This window comes from Stegodyphus dumicola, chromosome 5, assembly GCF_044657685.1.
Source record: "Stegodyphus dumicola isolate Sdum_Otavi_A_Nest chromosome 5, ASM4465768v1".
NCBI classification, from domain to species: Eukaryota; Metazoa; Arthropoda; class Arachnida; order Araneae; family Eresidae; genus Stegodyphus; species Stegodyphus dumicola.
Genome location: NC_140772.1, coordinates 104,205,193 through 104,219,149, shown reverse-complemented (window position 1 = coordinate 104,219,149; position 13,957 = coordinate 104,205,193). Strand labels below are relative to the sequence as shown.

Here is a 13,957-nt window from a genome sequence, read left to right as displayed (position 1 = left end):
TTCACTCATAGCCACTCAAATTCTGAAAGTGTGATCCTAGCTGGCATCAATATATCAATCAATGCACTGTCGATGGTCATATGCCACTCCCTAAACAACAGGTATTTGAAAGTAACATGCTGGGAATCTCAGTTAGAAAAATCGCATTTAACGAATACCTTCTTTTGCTGTCTTTTGTTCTTCAAATTCTTCTTTTTTAGACTTCATAAGCTGGAAGGTATGTTTATTATATTAACTGCTTTGTGACTGAAAATTTCGAGCGAAAGTATCAGCTTGGTTATGCATTCATGACAAAAATATTACACTAAACAAATTACATATTTATATGTATTTCTAATCCTTCATATATGTACCCACATTTTGAACATTTAGTGATGTATGCTATGAGAACAAGAGAAACTTTTCTTGATATAAATGATTAGACCACCTCTGATGTTCACACAGGCCCTTCAGTGACGTTTCATTCCTTTAAGTGGTCAAGAACCCCAAAAGGCAGTAATTGCCATTCCTCTAATAAGGATTTTCCAGCTCGATACACAAGCAGAGATAGCGTATTCTTAAGGGCATCTCAAAACTTTGATGGGGATGGCCACCCATGAGAACAATACTTTAATTCTCGAAAATTTATTCTATGTTGAGATATCATTTATTGTTCTGGATAATAATTTCACGTCGACGGACTTCGCGTTTCTTTCCATAAGATTAAATGACTGCAGCGTACAGCCACCCAATGCACTGTAAAAAAAAACCTCGAAGTTTACAGACAAAAGTCTTGTATAGTTACAGAAATGCGAACAATTACGAAGGAAATACCTGTAACGAACACAGAACCAAACGAAACTGTAAACTCTACAGGAGTTTTTCAAGAAGTTTTGCTTGGATTTTGTCCGTAGCGTGTGATCACGTGGCTTAAAACGGCTGAGAGAGAAGAACCAATCAGGAAGAAGGTGGAAAAACAGCGTCTTAGCGGGAGAGTTCAACGATAGTCGCCATGTTAGCCATTATTTTTGCTATGGTCGAGGTAAGTTCGAAATAGTGTTTGACGTGTATTTTGATGAGGATGAGCGATGGCTGCTAACAGCGACGGACGTACGAGCTCTGAGCTCCGTAATGTCAAAGCGAATAGTATCCTGAATACGGCGCCGCCAGCGGGCAATCAACCTTCTTCTCCACCACCTTTGATGATACAAACTGAAATGGAAATATCTGCAACTACTCCACCTGCCTCTCCTTCAGCGCTAGAGCTATCCAAGAGCGCGATCCAGATTTACTCACTAAAGAATCGGCACACAGACCTCATTTTCGACATCCAGCGACTACAGCGAACGGACACTCCGAATAAGGACCAGATGATCAAACAGTTACAGGATGAGGGTGAGAAAGTTTTATTTTCCCTACATACCCTATGTTCTAAACTCGGCATAAATTTATTCACCCTCCCTGCCACTGAAGAGGAATTCTTCAAAGAATGTAAAAAGACTTCTAAAACCCCTGATTCGGACTCCAACACTCAAAATTCTAACCCTAAAATTCAAAATACAAATCCACCCTCATCCCCAGCCAATCAAAATCCTCCAAAAGAAAATCCTAAAACTGACTCTAAAAAACGAACCAGACCAACTGATAACGAAGGATTTGTAGTTCCTCCAAAACATTTAATTGCCAAAAAACACTTCCCAACACTAATAGTAATGAAACCATCACAACATCCAATTCTTTCACAAACATAAACTCTGATAACACTGAATACTCGACGCAGCAGCCGGCTGTCACTCAAACACCAAAAATTCAAGCACCACCTCCAATTTTCATAAAACCGCGAGCTGATTGGTTCTTTCTCCTCAATCAGCTTCGCCGACACGCACCAACTGTTCTTTCCAAACAAAACGTTGATTTTCTAAAACTCACAACTACTAACGAAACAGACTATAGAACAGTTGTTAGATTCCTCACAGACAATAATATTAAATTCAAGTCTCACACACTCAAATCAGATAGACCACTTAAAGTGGTAATTAGGGGATTACCCTCAAATACACCGCTCAACGTTGTGCAGACTGCGGTTGAAGTGCTTGGCTTCAAAATCCACAAGATCTCTCAACTTAAGAAATGGAAGACAAAAATGCCAATGCCTCTCTTTTATCTACAAATCTTCAACAGCCTCAAAGCCGAAGAAATCTATTCCATAACCGAGCTCCTTGGAACTGAGGTATCCATGGAACACTTCAAAGGTCAGAAAGGTCCCTCCCAATGCTGGCGTTGTCAGGGATTCTTTCATTCATCTGAAGTCTGCACCTTACCAAGACGATGCGTCAGATGCGCTGGGCCGCATCAAGCCAAAGAATGTACTAAACCATTTGAAGAGCCGAACAAATGTGCAAATTGTTCGGGAAACCATGCTGCTAACTGGCGTTCCTGCCCGAAGTTCCCAGGCTCCAAAAACAGACAACCTCCAAGGCCAAGCACCAAACCCAGTCAGACCGTTGACAACACAAACAAATTTAACTTACAACATAATACATTTCCAGTTCTGCCGGCTGCACACACTCCCAGTGCAAATAATACTCGCCCTGGAGTATCATACTCTGCTGCCCTTACGGGTATGCAACAAGCTGCACCCCAAATTCTTCCAAATTTATCGGTCCCCTTAGGAGCTAATTCGACGCTAAATTGCACCGAAATCCTATTGGCAATTATTCAAATTTCAAACCAACCTGGTATTGACCAGAGCAGACTTCTTTTGGCATTCAAAAACGCCTTACCGCAGCTCAGAGTGGCTCCATCTGGTGCTGACGCGGCTTACTATATCTTTGAGAGTTATATTACTCTCCAATTCTCTGATATCCCCAGTCAGTAAAATTCAATACTTTGAAAGGATTGAAAAACTTAAAACTATGCACCTGGAATGCAAATGGCATTCTATCCAAATTCCATGAGTTTCGAGACTATGTGGAAGAGAAAGATTTTGACATTATTTTTGTCCAAGAGACCAAACTCCAGCCAGGGAGAGCTCCCAAGCTTGCAAATTATGCATTATATAAAAATGACAGACAAGCTTCTAATACTCGTGATGTTTATCATGGTGGCACATGTGTCTATATTAAAAATTCAATACCACACAAAAGAATTGACACTCCGAGTATGAGTAAACTCGAGGCAACAATCATCGAAATTTTCATTCAAAATTCGCCCTCCCTTGTAATGATCTCTGCCTATCTTCCACCAGGTGGAAATTTACCTGTGGTTGATTTTAACAAATTGCTCACCTTTTCCAACAATCTAATCATAGCTGGTGATTTAAATTGTCACCACCAGCATTGGCGTTGCCATAGATCAAACCCTGCTGGTCGTGGCCTTCTAAAATGGGCTCAGTGCGCCCAAATTAAAGTTATTGCGCCGGATTCCCCTACTAGATATGGTTCACGGGGTGCCCCTTCATTCATCGATTTGGCACTCTTTCGAAACATCCCTTTTGGATATCACGTGACTGTGGAAAATTGTTTATCCTCAGATCACAACCCCGTAATCATAGACCTTAATTGTACTATCTTTAATCAAAATTCTCCGGCACTCGTCTCTACAAACTGGGACAATTTTAGTTTCAAACTTAAAAGTAAAAGTTTGCCCTCCCTTGAAATTAAATCCAGCCATGATATAGACTCGGCAGTTGATCACTTAACGACCATTTTAACAGATACTTATAAGGAAGTATCAAAACCCACCCTCAGACCCAATTTTCGTAAATTACCTCAAGAAATTAAACTCAAAATTAAAGAAAAGAATAAAGTACGGAGACTTTGGCAAAGAAATAGAAATCCTGGTTTAAAAATTCAACTCCGTGCTCTCCAAAATGAGATCAAGGCATCATGTGACCATTTCTTCCAATCACAATACACGAATTACATTCAGTCCCTAACGACCAATGATAACAGTCTTTGGCGCGCATCAGCCCGCCTACGCAAACACAAATCTAACATTCCGTCCTTAGCTACGGACGCAGTGGTGGCTCACATAGACGCTGAGAAATCCGAATTAATTGCGGATTCTCTTCAAACTCAATTTACACCACATAATGAAGGAATTTTTGCGAACAGCGCAAGTTCTTTCCCACAGGATGTTGAACGTTTCCTCTCCTCGCCTTTTGCGAGAGAAATACAATATACATCCATGAGCGAGGTAAGTGAATACATTACCAAGCTCAAACCCAAAAAAGCCCCTGGTATGGACTCTATTTCTAATCGTATGATTAAAAATTTACCCACCCATTATCTATTTTTCTTAGTAATGCTTATAAATTTTATGATACAGCATTGCTATTTTCCTCAAAGCTGGAAACAAGCACTTATTGTGCCTATTCCAAAACCAGGCCAAAGCTTTTCTAACCCTCAAAATTATAGACCTATCAGCCTCCTATCCTCGTTATCTAAGATATACGAGTTTGTGTTACTTAAACGCCTGAATGATTTTCTCCGAAATCACAACGTTCTGATTGATGAACAATTTGGATTTCGAGCAAAACACTGCACCACGCACCAGCTGCTGAGGACAGTGGAGTTCATTCACGAAGGGTTTCGTAACAAAATGCTTACTGGCGCTTTATTTCTTGACATAGCCAAAGCATTTGATAGGACTTGGCATATAGGAATTATTATCAAGCTCATACGACTTGACGTTTCGGCCCATTTAATTCATATAATTAATTCGTACCTCACTAATAGATCTTTTTCTGTACGAGTTAATTCTATCATTTCGACACCCCGTCCTATACTAAGCGGCGTCCCCCAAGGGTCACTTTTAGGCCCAATTTTGTTCAACATTTTCATAAATGACATACCAAAATCACCAAGTATCACTCTTGCACTTTATGCAGATGATACGGCCATCCTAGCTCAACACAAACGCCTGGAAAACTTAGTCCAAAACATTCAGAGTTATCTCTCTAGCCTTGAGCACTGGCTCATCACTTGGAAATTAAAAATTAATGTTGCTAAATGTGCTGCTATGATATTCAAACGTAGCCCCCTCCCGTACCCTTCCATTAATATTAAATTCTTTGACGACTATGTTCCCTGGTCAAACTCTTACAAGTACCTAGGAGTTGTACTTGATTCAAAATTAACCTGGCGCCTTCACATTGAAAATGTTCTCAACAAAGCAAAAGGTGCCAGAGCCCAACTTTACCCATTTTTAGCTCGAAAGAGCAATCTGTCAATTAAAAACAAAATCCTTCTCTATACTTCCATAATAAGACCTGTCTTTATGTATGCATGTACAATCTGGGGTACTGCTGCAAAAACTCATGTGAAAAAACTTCAATCTTTTCAAAGTAAAACCTTACGTATGGCCCTAAACGCAGCTTGGTACGTCCGTACAGATGTGATTCATTCGGACCTTAACATTAAACCTGTTGATTACCTTATCAAAAAACATAGTCAAAATTTATTCCTCAAAATTGAACAGATTGATAACCGAGCACTTCAGCAGATGCCAGCCTACGATCCTACTATTCGCAGCTCACAGAAGAGACCAAGAGCCGTGATTGGCCGAGAGTTCGGCATCTACCCTCCATCTAAAAGGGTAAGACACGCCCTCTCAACATCATTCCAGCTCCCGCGCCACGAAGGAAGGAAGTCTCTTCAGCGAGCTGCCATATAATTGCTTATTACCATCTCTACCTGCAACCAAGATCTTCAAGCAAAGTTATCAATCTGTTCGCATAGAATCACATCTCCCGCAGATTTTTAAAATCTGCCTATGAATATTTTCAACGCGTTCATATTTATTATTTGCACTATCCTACACAAGCCACATGCCAATGAGCCTATTAATCTTAAAATCTTTCCTCTCCGCTTTCTGCTTTAGTGTTGTATTGTGTATAAAAAATTTATAAAAACCAAAAAAAGTATAAAATATAAAATACAAAAAAATTATAAAACCTAAAAACTTTTAAAAAATATTATGATTCTTAAGTTTTTATTATCTCATCTCTATCCCTAAACTTTCTTGAGCCAGTGGCTCCCTCTAGTGTGCATCAAGTAATTCACTTATGCAAAATTTTTTCTCATTTCTGCTCGCTTTTAGTAATTCTGATGAGGAGGTAAATGGTTTTGAACCATAGGAACTCCGTAATTTTCAAATCATTGGCATTGACGTGTATTTTACTAATTTTATGTAATGTATTTGTTACGTTCTTTACACTATCTATAATTAAATTCTTTTAATGTTTAGCTTATAATTCTAATGCTCCTAAATAAACCTGTGTTGAATTATTGTTAGAGTTCAAATCACAGAGTTTATGTTCCATTTAGTAAAATAACAACTTTTATTCGTTACATCTGCAGGTGTCTGCAGTTAAACTGCTCATATTTATAAACAGAAACAAATTTGTTAATATGTTAGTTTAAAAACAAATAAGCTTAATATTAATGTTCTATCTATAGTCTAATAATTCTCATGTTAAATATTTATGTATCTTTTAAAACATATCGCGTTAGAATATTCATATTTTTCATTTTGTTGACAGATGTAACATTATTATTCCATACATGTTATCATTAATCCCAGCGTGAACTGCTTTAGAATATTTTTCAGAGCATTATTACACTATGTATGTTATTATTAATCTCAAGGAAAAAGAAAAAATAAATGTAATATATTTAAAAAATTCGACAAAATAACTTAACATACATTAAAAATGGAATATCATTTCATTAATACATGCGATAAGTTCGCCTTAAAAGATTATATAGTCGGATAGCAATTACATATTTGTAAAAGTATTCAATATATATTATTTTTTGTGTTAAAGATAGTTTTAATCCAGGACAGTCTTTACCAACTTATAAAGCATCTATTAAGTTACATTATAACCAACATTTACAAAAGGCAATCGAAATGCCGTGACTTTGACATATTTTTAACTATGATGTAACATACTAGGAACATTAAAGAAAAAAAATTCTATTTTTTCCTTTATGCTTGTTGAAAAGTAAAATATTAATAAAATGGTACAACATTCATTCTAGTACTTACAATGTAAATTTACATATAAATTTACTATAAATTTTGGTGCAAAGTTCATTATAAAATGCATTTGCTAATATTTAATAGTTATAGCATTCAATATCAAATCATGGAAATATTAGTACTGATACGTCAGTTGCATATATTAATTTCAATACTCAGCTCAATGCCAAATTTCTTCTATATCTGAGATAACATGTATTTTTTGAAAATAATTATTTTGTGTCATCTTTTCATTTAAAAATCTCTTTCAGATATATTTTAATGTGAATTATTTTCAAAATTATCCTCATTAGAATGAATGTTGTTCTCTTTATTATGTTTGAAACTGCCGTTACGCTAAAAAATATATTCAGAAAACTATTTATTGCTGAATGTTTAAAATAAGTTCTACTGCTCCTTTTTGACAAAGAGTATCCATTTGAATTGCAGTTGGTTTTAATTAATCGTTGGTTGTATTTTTAAGAACTACTTGATAAAATGAAAAAGAATTACAAATTCACTATCCAACAATACTGAGTAATATGTTGTTGATATAGCCAAACTTAAAATGACCCATTTTAAAACCAGATTAAATAAATCATCGCGTATTTTCGGTCATCGAATTTCTTTGGCGTTAAAAGTGTCATAGATTTAGTAAATCCAAGGGTCAAGGTAAGCTCAAATATTTTTTTTTCATAGTTCATATTTGCTAAGTTATAAATTTTGCTGACGCAAAAGTTATGTAACTTATGCAAACATATGCTTAGAGTATTTGAACTAGCGTTGAAAAATCACTGGAATTTAAAATGTAATTGACAGTATGCCTTAAAGCTTGTTTTGGTAAAAGCATATTTATGGGTGCCCCTTGGCAAAATTTGGCGATTTTTGGCAGTACATGGATACCGAGTTTGTGCAATTCTTTGACCATGTTATTTTGGCTTGTGTAGCGACAATTTGTGTGCCAAAACCGCCGCTACACGAAGACAGATTGCACGTACTCGGTATCCATGTACACATCGACCTATTTTCACTTAAAAAAAATCTGTGAATTGTACAAACTTGGCATCGCGCACTCCCTTGACTTTATCCATGTACACATCGACCTATTTTCACTTAAGAAAACATCAGAGAATTGCACAAACTTGCGCTCCCTTGATAATACAGGGAGCACCCTTCAATATACTCTAACTGCTGTTTTTCATAAATTAAAACATTTTAGGCATTTAAGATATCTTTCTGTAAGTTACAACTAAATGAATGACTCTTAAGCATAAAAATTTCAAATTTTTATGCTTAAGAGTAGAAGGAGTTATACACTTTTTAAATAACAGTGTCAGAAAAATATACTTTTTAAAATATGTAAACCATTGTTTGAAGTATAGAAAAACCTTCCTTAGCAACTATACCTCTTTAAGTGATTATGTCAAGTATTCTGGTGATACAAACATTGATATTAATTATCACTGAGAATCATGCTTTGTGAAGTAACCACCTCCATTAAATATCAAAATTGTACAAAATTATGGAAAAGTTATAGAGTGGTTTTACTGTATACTTAAAGTATATCATATCACTGTTAGATATTGATGATGTAAAAGATATTATCTAATCATAAATATTTCAAGCATTAAATAGCTTAGTGTAAGTCAATAAGTTTTCAGATTCTGACTTTGTACCCTGTCTTTCACTATGTAATATTTTTCTAGCAACTGTGTTAAGTACCAGTAAGTAAGTTTGTCTTAAATACCACTTAATGTAATCAGGTATCATCTGTTCTGTCTGTAAAACTTAATCGTAATAAACGAACAAATGAATATCTGTAAAACTAAAGATGACACTCTATGTAAAAAATACAAGTATTAAAATGTCTATGAGAGGAACATTTAAAATATTAAATCCACGATCAATTTTTGCGACATCTAAGATAGAAAATACCCAAACTGACTAGTTAATTCAGAGGATGAATGCATGTAACATCATTGTTCATGTGTTTGTTAATTGTGTAAGTATTGGAGTTCATGCATTAATTGTTGATAACTATATTATTGGCCTTATATATATATACTTGCATTTCAAAATTTTGTATATTTTGCCAGTGAGCTAAGTATTAAATGCTGTTACGTATAAGTTCATATTATGTGGAAAAGTAGTTTTTTTTTAGTAGTAACACTTTCTGAGAATTTTTTAATGTTGATCATCAAGCTTAAAGCATATGGCTGAAATTACCAGTATTAACCATAATTTAATTATTCTCCTGTTTCAGCGTTTCTTAAACTTTTTTCGAATAGAGATTATGTGAATTATCATAATTTGTGAATCACCTTGCTGCTGTTCCCTTCGAAAGCAATTTTTTAGCATATATCACTACTAGTACACTTATATTTTAATATATAATTAAAATCCGTTATATTTCATAATTAAGTCCATTGAAGAAAAGTTATATTTCTAATATTTCAAGATTATTAATGAGAAGGATGATTTGTAATTCTTGCATGGCTCTTCTATATTTGGATATAAGATGGTAAGACCACAGTCTTAGTGGATATATGATAGTATATTTGGATATATGGTGGTAAGTACCACAGTTATAGTGCTTTAAATCCATCTTTTACTGCTAAGACTGAGTGGGAAGTCTGTAAGTAGGGTAACCAATAATAAATTTCATAAAATGTCTATCTTACGAGAAAAGGTGATAGATGATTGTCATATGTAACTTTTTAAACTCTGAGATTTTTCAACTAAATTTTTTTGTCTCCTTTGGAAACTTCGGAGGACCATGAGGGCAAGCTGTATGATCCACAGATTGAGAAGTGCTACCTTAATACATTTCAATTTCTAGAGAAATTAATCTTAAAAAAAATCTGATCATTATTAAAACTACTTTACAGATTTATTTTATATTACAAATAAATATAGTAAATATCTAATAAACCTCAAATTATTTTCTGCAAAATGAATTATTTAAATTTGTACTGTTTTTGCTTCAAAAATGGATGATACATGCAATTTATGATTTCATGAAAGGACCAAAAGGAATCTTGTTCGCAATTTAATTATTTAATTTAAAAAAAAGATTTAAATCATTTGGAATATGTGCAAGTGCATGCAATTATTATGAAGAGATTCTAAATTAAAATGTCACATAACAAATTTAGAATATGTTATGTACTTCTAACGAATGTGATTTTTTCTTTATTTAGGAGCCATGCTTTGAATCCTAAGAAGAAGAGGACTGCACCTTCACAACTAGTTAAAAATAACAATAATATAAATTTTACCTATTTTTTATTTTATTTTCCTTTTGGATAGTTTTCAAATAAAAATAAACCTATTTTTGTTTCTATATTCTGTGTATTGGAATAAAGAGTCGAAATCCATTGCAATATCCAATATTTTCAAAATATGATATTTTTTGAAATAAAATATATGATTATGGAATATTACATTAAAATGAAATGGTTCCTTATGTAACCTGTATGTTACACTAAAAGACTTCATCGAATACTTGTAAAGTAATGAGCAAATACTAAGTTAATATCTTGTGTGAATGAATACTATCTTACAGAATTTTTTATTCCATAAAAATCTATCTAAAAATATAATTTTGTTGAATGAAGATTTAAACATTTTTCCCGAAGATTTAAAAAGTCGTTTGAAATAATGATAACAAAAACATTAATCTGAACCATTTAATAAATGAATAGAAAATTTTGAGAACAATTCAATCATCCACAGGAATTTTGAAATAATCATCGTATTTTTGACATCAGTTAAAGAAAGAAAATCTGAGTCATTTTGATTATAGTGCTAAATTAGTTCCATTAATAGTAGGATAGAAAATTAAAATTTTAAGGAGCCATTATGCATTATCAATTTTTCATTAAAAAATTTTTAGTTTATTACTACTATCATATCAATTATTAATGCTGAATTCTTTATCTTCAGTTTTTACATTCTTTTCTTAATTTTCTAGGCATAGCAGAGAAAAATATAATTATAGGATCAAGGCATTTCCAAATACATTATATTTTCTTCCTTAAATTTTTAAGATCATTCTATATTCATCATGTATTATAGACACAGTATCAGGGGATTCTGTTCAATTTTTCAGTTAGAATTTGGGACGAAGTTGTGAAGTCATATCTACATTAAATGCTTGAATTGATTATTTGAAATATGACAAAGCAAGAGAGGGCCATCTGTCCAAGGAAAGGAATATTTTAAGGAAAACTTCATGTTACACAAACATTTACACAGGCAGCCCATTCTCTAGGATTTAAATCTAGAGCCAAATGCTAGTGTTCAGCTTACTGTCTGGCTGCCTGTAGGCAATAAATGTTTTAGTAGAAGGAATACTTGAAAAATTAAATTTAGGACTAACTAATTCTTCAATTTTGTATTCAATGAGAAGAATGTAAGTTATTAATAAAGTTTTAAATCTGGGAAAATACCTGTACAACTGTCCGATTAATTAATCTATTATTTCAATTAATGGTCAGTAGCAGAAGAGATTAAAAAGCATTTATGCCTAAAAGAATTATATGTTGTAATTAAAATGAATAATGCAATTAAGCATGAAAATAATTTTGGATAACTTGTGATAACTGAATTTAAGTTCATTGTTGAGTTACATAAGTAATTTTTTTTAGAATTTGAAAAAAATATTTAGAATTGTTTATTGAAACAATTTCATTAAAATATTTTTTTACTGTAATCATATCCAATTGCAGTCTCTTTAGATTACACTGTTGGATATAAGGAGAATGATTTGGTTTAGTTTACTTAAGTATGGCAAAACACACTAGGACTATCTGCCTAAGTGGAGAAATGCCTTTGTGGAGGACTTTCGAAGGGAAACTGACTTATATACATGATACACATGGAGAAAACCATGAAAATACCCATACAACCAGCCCATTTGCGGGATTTGAACCTCGGACCGAACTACCAGTGTTCAGCGGGGGAATTCTAGAACATTACTAATTTATTGCCAAAAAACCATTAAGTCTAATACACAAGTTTTTTTTCCAGCTATTTCGTGATGCATATGTAACTTTGAGATGTCTTAAAATTCAATAAAGGAAAGTAATGCAGATGTAAGAAAAACATAAAATTTGAGCTTCTTTTTAACATTGGAAATATTTTGAAAGAAAATGTTGTATATCTTTTAGAAAATCTAAGGTATTTTTCCTTAAAAAAAAAAAACTTAATATTTAAAGTTACATAACTTCCCTTTCCCCACAAATAAATAAATGCAGCATATTTTGTTACAAGCAGTAGCTGTAGACAATTCACATAAAACATATGTTCTACATGTGTAATTATTTATAGTAATATTACAATCAAAATATTTAATATTTAGGAATACATCATTTTTGTATTTTGTATAAGACAAATATGTTCTATATGCATAATTATTTGGAAGAACTTTTAAGTAAATTATCTGCAACTTTTACATATATATCCTTTAAAATTTCACATGAAAATACATGTTCTTACATAATCACTTGCAATAACCTTACAAGCAGAACACTAGTAATCTACAAATATTCCCTTTAGTAATTCACATTCAAAAATTACGATCTACTTACACTATTATTTCCTGTAATCTTTACAGATGTTTACATTGGTAAATCACATATGAAAAACATGTTATACTTACACGATAATTTCCTGTAACATTACAGACCAAAGATCTGTAACCTTTACAGGCATATGCTTCGGTAATCAACATACAAAAACTTTGTTATGCCTACAGAATAACTTCCTGTAACATTACATGTCAAACATCTGTAACCATTACAGGTATAATCTCTGTAAAGTTACTAAGAAAATTCCTGTTTTGATTACTCAAATAATCCATGGCATCCCAGTTTCCACGACTTTTCTTAGTAACTTTACAGATTTTTTTTTACAGTGTGGGTTTAAGATTTTCTTCCAGATAGTTTTCAGTCGTCATAGTACCTCCTACTATACAGACGTGCAAAGTAGTGCCACAGCTCGAATAACATTCATCTCATTCATTGGAATATTTAACTGTTTTCCGATTAGCCTGTTATCAGATTAGCATGCTATGACCATATCTGTGCGTCTGTGACTTTGACGCTTAAAAGTGAACAAATGCCGCCACCAGACTGTGGTATCGTGGCGTAATCGGTGATGCTCAGGTACTGTACTTATCATCCAGAACGGGAGGTAACTTTTCGGTAATTGAAAAGTTTTTTGAGATCTCATCCACTCGTCTGAATTGTTTCTAAAGTAAATATTACATATTCATCAAAATCAAAGATAACTACTACATATTTAGTAGACTATCTTGCTTCAGGACGTCCTACAGAGAGAGAGCTAGTTATCATTGACTGTAACGTAACTAGTTTTCTATCAGCAGATAAGCTCGCCTGCTCAAAGCTTCAGAAAATTCCCTCTTCAACCAGCACCTAGTTCTAAGCTTCAACCTCACCTAGTTCTAAGTTCATTTGTATATTCTTTTATAAATCCACAAGAGGCATTTCGAAGCTCAGAAATTGCATCCCTTGCTTTATGTGCGTATAACAATATATAAGTTCAGCCGAAAATTTCTATTTGTTTGCGAACTGAAAGAAAACAATACATTTTTCATACCTCTAATAATAGCTATTGTAAAATATAATTGTCGTCTTTTCTTATGACTTCTTACCAGCGTAATGGCAATTTGTAAATATCATTTTTGAAAAATATGACTAAAAGAGAAAAACTCAAGTAATGCTTGGTTGACATCTATTTCAGTTTTGAGTCTTTTGCCTTTAGTAAATACTGCAAGGAGAGAAACAAATGACAGATGGAAGGAGATAGGTCTGGGAAGTATACTGGATATGGCAGAATTTCGCAACCTAACTCTGCGATTTTCTGACGAGTCACCAAAACTACATGTGGTGGCGTTTTCATGATGCAATATGTTGTACTTCCTATTGAA

The 13,957-nt window shown here is 33.5% G+C and overlaps 1 long non-coding RNA gene across 1 annotated transcript; it reads left to right on the top strand.

Moving 5' to 3' along the window:
* The first annotated feature begins 925 nt into the window (after window positions 1-925).
* LOC146997188 (uncharacterized) lies at window positions 926-10,348 on the top strand. Its single transcript, XR_015041003.1, has 2 exons — window positions 926-1,021; window positions 10,206-10,348. It is a non-coding gene; the product is annotated as an uncharacterized LOC146997188 (long non-coding RNA).
* The last annotated feature ends 3,609 nt before the right edge of the window (window positions 10,349-13,957 follow it).